The sequence below is a fragment of the Sarcophilus harrisii genome, chromosome 1 (assembly GCF_902635505.1).
Source record: "Sarcophilus harrisii chromosome 1, mSarHar1.11, whole genome shotgun sequence".
NCBI classification, from domain to species: Eukaryota; Metazoa; Chordata; class Mammalia; order Dasyuromorphia; family Dasyuridae; genus Sarcophilus; species Sarcophilus harrisii.
The window spans coordinates 178,826,070-178,832,683 of record NC_045426.1 but is presented as its reverse complement, the minus strand read 5'-3'; positions in this window follow the sequence as shown (position 1 = coordinate 178,832,683).

Genomic DNA, 6,614 nt, shown 5'->3' with positions numbered 1-6,614 from the left:
AAAGGTTCTGTGGCAATGGAAAAGATTTCCCAGTCCTGGGTCAGTAAAAGAGCAAATCAGTGGGATAGCTTCCAGTGCCACCTCAAAGGCAAACTCTGGGAAACTAGGCTTTTCCTGAGCAGAACTCAAAGTTATTTCCTACAAACACAAAAGGCTCCAGTGCTCAAAGCCAAAGCTCAGAGCTGCACAGCAAACTTGGAACAGTGCCACATTTACCCCAGAAGCAGAACTCTACCTTAAAATTAAAAAAAAAAAAAAGTACCAAAAGATAAAGAAAGAAAATAAGGAAGAAACAGAAAAGAACTTTGACCATAAAAAGCTATTATGTTGACAGGGCAGACAAACACAGTCTCAGACAAATACAGATGAAATCCCCAAAAGTGAGATAAATTATCCTCATACCCAGAGAGTCTTCTTAGAAATGCTCATAAAAGTCTTCAAAAGGCAAATTAGAGAAGTAGAAGAAAAACTGAGAAAAGAAATGAGAGGTATGCATAAGAGAGTCAACAGTTTAGAAAAGGAAGGAAAAAACTGAAGAAAAGAACTCATTGAAAAAGGAGAATAAACCAAATGGAAAAAGAAAAACAAAAGATAACCAAAGAAAATCACACATTAAAAACAAGAACAAGGAAAGGGAAGCTAAGGACTTTGTGAGACAGCGAGAATCAGTGAAACAAACTAAAAAGAATTTAAAAAATAGCAGAAAAGGTTAAATACCTCATTGGCAAAACAGCTGACCTGGAAAATAGATCCAGAAGGCACAATTTTAAAATTATTGCCCTACCTAAATGCCATTACCAAAAAAAGAGTATGTATATATTCTCAAAGAGGTTAAGAAAAACTGCCCCAATATTGTAGAAACAGAGGGGGGAAATACTTATTGGAAGATCCCATCAATCACATTCAATAGAATGCCAGAGGAAAATGGACCAACAAGTAATGAGAAACTAATCTCATCCTAAAGAATGAATGGGTGAAATAGCAAATCATAGACACAATCAACAATTTCATTCAAGAGAATGACAATAGTGAGACAACATACCAAAATTTATGGGATGCAGCTAAAACAGTAATAAAGGGAAATTTTATATCTCTAGATGCTTACTTGTATAAAATAGAAAAAGAGAAGATCAATAAATTGGTCTTGCAACTAAAAAAACTGGGAAAAAACAAATTAAAAATCCCCAATCAAACACAAAACTTGAAATTCTAAAAATAAGAGGAGAGATTAATAAAATTGAAAGTAAAAACAAACTGTGCTAATAAGTAAAACTAAGAGTTGGTCTTATTTAAAAAACCAACAAAATACATAAACCTTTACTTAATTTGATTAGAAAAAGGAAAGAGGAAAATCAATTAAATGAAATTAAATGAAAAGGGAGTGCTTTCCTCCAATAAAGAGGAAAGTAGAGCAAAAATTAGGAGTTATTTTGCCCAAATCTATGCCAATAAATTTGATAACCTAAGTGAAATGGAGGAATACTACAAAAACATAGATTGCTCAGATTAACAGAAGAGGACATAAAGTACTTAAATAGTCCCATTTTAGAAAAAGAAATAGAACAAGTTATTAATCAACTCCCTAAGAAAAAGTCTCCAAGGCCAGATGGATTTACATGTGAATTTTACAAAACATTTAAAGAATAATTAATAATAAATAACTATTTAATTAATAATTAAAGAATAATTAAATGTTAATGTTATATATTTTATAAACTATTTGAAAAAATAGGGAAAGAAGGACTCCTACCAAACTCCTTTTATGACACAAACATTTTACTGATACCTAAAGCAGGGTGGATAAAAAAAAAGAGGGAGAGAGAGAGAAAAAAATTATAGACCAATTCCCCTAATGAATATTGATGCAAAAATCTTAAATAAAATATTAGCAAAGAGATTACAGAAAGACATTCCAAGGATAATGCATCACATGACCAAGTAGTATTTATATCAGGAATGCAGGGCTGATTCAATATTAGGGAAACTATTAGCACAATTGACTATATTAATAACAAAACTAACATAAACTATATGATAATCTCAATAGATGCAGAAAAAGCATTTGATACAATCCAACATCCATTCATATTAAAAACATTAGAGAGTATAGGAATAATTGGAGTTTTATTTAAAATGATCAGTAGTGTCTACTTAAAACTATCAGCAAGCATCATCAGTAATGGGAACAATGAGATCAGGGATGTACCAAGGTTGCCCCTTATCACCATTACTATTCAATATTGTATGAGAAATATTAGCTTTGGCAATAAGAGAGGGAAAAAGACATTAAAGGAGTTAGAGTAGGCAATGAGAACACAAAATTATTACTCTTAGCAGATGTATGATGGTATTCTTAAAGAACCGTAGAGAATAAACTAAAAATTTATTATAAATAATCCACAACTTTAGCACAGTTGCAGTATACAAAATAAATCCACATAAATCATCAGCATTTTATACATCACTAAAAAAATCAAACAAGAGATACAAAGAGAAAATTTATTTAAAATAATTGCAAATAGTATAAAATATTTGGGAATCTATTTGCCAAGGTAAAGTCAGGATCTATATGAGCAAATCTACAAAGCACTTTACACACAAATAAAGTCAGATCTAAACTACTAGAAAAATATCAAGTGCTCTTGGATAAGTCGAGTGAATATAATAAAGATGACAATATTATCAAAACTATTCTATTCATTTAGTGCTATACCAATAAAACTCCCAAGAAATTACTTTATTGATCTAGAAAAAATAGCAATAAAATTCATCTGGAAGAATAAAAGGTCAAGAATTTCAAAGGAATTAATGAAAAAATACAAATGAAGGTGGATTAGCTGTACCAAATGTAAAACTATATAATAAAGCAGCAGACATCAAACCCATTTAAGTACTGGCTAAGAAATAGAGAAGTTGATCAGTAGAATAGGTTAGCTTCTCAGGACAAAATAGTCAATAACTATAGCAATCTACTGTTTTAATAAACCGAAAGACCCCAGTTTTTGAGATAAAAATTCATTATTTGACAAAAACTGTTAAGAAAATTGGAAATGAATATGGCAGAAACTAAGCATTGACTCATACCTAACACCTTAACAAGATAAGATTGAAATGGGTTCATGATCTAGACTCAAGAATTATATTATAAACAAATCAGAAGTACATAGGATTGTTTACCTCTCAGATTTGGAAATCATTATTGATCACGAAATAGGTAATTTTGATTATATTAAGTTAAAAAGCTTTTGTACGAACAAAACTAATGCAGATAAGATTAGAAGGTAAGCAATAAATTGGGAAAACATTTTTACATTCAAAATTCTGATAAAGGCCTCATTTCTAAAATATATAGGAAATTGACTCAAGTTTATAAGAATTCAACCTATCCTCCAACTGACACATAGTCAAATGATATGAACAGACAATTTTCAGATGAAGAAATTGAAATTATTTCTAGTCATGAAAATGTGCTCTAAATCACTATTGATCAGAGAAATGCAAATTAAGAAAATTCTGAGATATCATTATATCCATCTCAAATTAGCTAGGAAACAGGAAAAGATAATGATGAGTTTTAGAAGGGATGTGTGAAAACTGGAATACTAATACATTGTTGGTGGAGCTGTGAACAGATCCACTCATTTGGGAGAACAATTTGGAACTATGCTCAAAAAGTTATCAAACTGTGCATACCCTTTGATTCAGTAGTGTTTCTACTAGGCTTATATCCCAAAGAGATCTTAAAGAAAGGAAAGGGACCCATATGGGCAAAAATGTTTGTGGCAGCCCTTTTTGTATTGGCAAGAAACTGGAAACTGAATGGATGCCCATCAATTGGATAGTGGCTGAATAAATTAGGATATATGAATGTTATGGAATATTATTATTCTGTAAGAAATGACTAACAGGATAATTTAGAGAGGCCTGGAGAGACATACATGAATTGATGCTAAGTGAAATGAGCAGAACCAAGAGATTATTATACATGGCAACAACAAGAGTATAAGATGATCAATTCTCTCTCTTCAACAATGAGATGATCAAACCTGTTCCAATTGTTCAGTGATGAATAGAGCCATCTAGACCCAGAGAGAGTGGTTTAGAAGATAACATTTTCATTCTTTTTGTTGTTGTTTGCTTGGATTTTATTTTGCTTCGCCTTTTCTCTTGTACACCACAATAATTGTATCAATATGCACACATATATTGGATTTAACATATATTTCTATTATGTTTAACATATGTTGAACTACTTCCCATCTATGGGAGGGTGTGAGGAAAGGGAAGGGGAAATTGGAACACAAGATTTTGCAAGGGCTAATATTGAAGAATTGTCCATGCATGTTTTATAAAATAAAAAGTTTCAATAATAATAATGATAACAAAGAGAAATAAAGATAACTAAACAGAATATTTTATCTACAAACACAGGACTCAAGATAACCATAAAAAGGCAAACAGGGGAGAAATATATATTTAAAGGTTAAACTGTTTTCATCTGTTTACATCCCTAGATAGGAAAACAATATCTGTTACTCTTGAGAACTCTATCTGTCATTGGAGAAGACTTTGGCATCATGTGTACTGAGGTGTGGTTGTGAATGGTCACTGATATGATGACATCAAAGAATAAAGACATTAAGGGGTAGGAAAATATCTGTACTAAAAAAATAGGAAAGCAGAGGTATAATGGGACAATTAGTTCACATGAAGAGGTGCAAAATATCTACTACAATCAAAGGAAAGAAGAGAGAGGAAAGCTTGATCTCAGCAAGTTTGACTCTAAGAGAGAATAACTTAATAATTCAGTCGGGTATAGAAATTTATCTAATCCTATAAAGAAGAAAAAAAGGGAGGAACAGAATAAAAGAGAGGACAGAATCACTAGGGAAAAAGGTAAGAGAAGGGAAAAGGAGTAAGAAGCTAAGTTAGTGGATAGAATAGGTTTAAAAAATTACTAAAAGAAGGGGGAAGGAGTGATAGGAGACAAAGTAGTGAATGGAGTGGGTAAAAAAAAGACATTACCAAGGAAAGGGTGGAAAGAGACAACAAAATTATATACAGGGGATAAAATAAGATGCAGGGAAATACAGAGCTATTGATCATAACTGTTAATGTGAATAGGATGAATTCTCCCATAAACCAGAAGCAAATAACAGAATAGATTAAAAAACAGAGTCCTACAATATATTCTTTATAAGAACCACATTTGATATAGAGAGACACATACAGAGTAAAGGTAAAAGGAAGGAGCAGAATTTATTATGTTTCAGATGAAGTAAAAAATGCAGGGGTAGCAATTCTCATTTCAGATAAAGGAAAAGTAAAAATAGATCTTATTAAAAGAGATAAGGAAGGAAAGTACATTTTGATATAGGGTACCATAAATAATGATGCAATAATGGTTCTAAATGAATATACACTAAGTGGTAGAGCAGGCAAATAACTAGAGAAGATTTTAAGCCCATTACAGGAAGGAATAGATAGCACAACTATTCTAGTGGGGGACCTCAACCTTTTCCTCTCAGACTGAGACAAATCTAAGCACAAACTAAGAAAGAAAGAAACTAGGGAATTTAACAGAATCATATAAATTCTATATATGATAGACCTCTGGAAAAAAATTGAATAGTGTCAAAAAAAATTTGAATAGTGCTCAGTAGTACATGGCACCCACACAAAAACTGACCATGTATTAGGGTACAAAAACATCACAATTAAATGAAAAAATGCAGTAATAGTAAATGCTTCCTTTTTGAATCACAATGCAATAAAAATTATATTCAATGAAGAGCCAGGGAAAGATAGATTAAAAACCAAAGGGAATTTAAATAATCTAATTCCAAAGAATGAGTGGATCAAAATAGAAATCACAGAAACAATCCATAATTGCATATCCAAGAAAATGACAATAATGAGACAACATAAAAAAAGTTATGGGATGCGGTCAAAGTAGTTCTTAGGGGAAATTTTGTATTTCTAAATATCTACATAAATAAAATAGAGAAAGAGGAGATCAGTGAATTAGGCATGCAACTAAAAACGTTAGAAAAAGAACAAATTAAAAACCTCCAAATACCAAATTAGAAATAGTAAACAAAGCTAAGTGTTGTTTTTTTTTTTTTGAAAAAAATAATACAGTACTTGGGGGATCTACCTGCCGAGACCAACCGAAGAACTATATGAACAGAGTTACAAAACACTTCTCACACAAATACAATCAGATCTAAACAATTTGAAAAATATCAATTGTTCAAGGCTATGTCTCTCTCTTTAAATATATAGGTAATATATATTATATTATTATATAATAAAATTGCACATAATGTACATAGAATGTAATACATATTACACATATGTACATGTAATTTTAATATATATTATATATAATTTAATAATAATAACAATTCTGCCTAAATTGATCTACTTGTTCAGTGCCATACCAATCAAGCGGATTAAAAATTATTATATAGAACCATAAAAATAATAACAATTCATCTGAAATAAAAGTCAGGAATATCAAGGGAATTAATAAAAAAATAGAAAGGATCATAGCTTAACAATACCAAACCTAAAAAGATATTATAAAGCAGAATTCATCAAAACTATTTGGT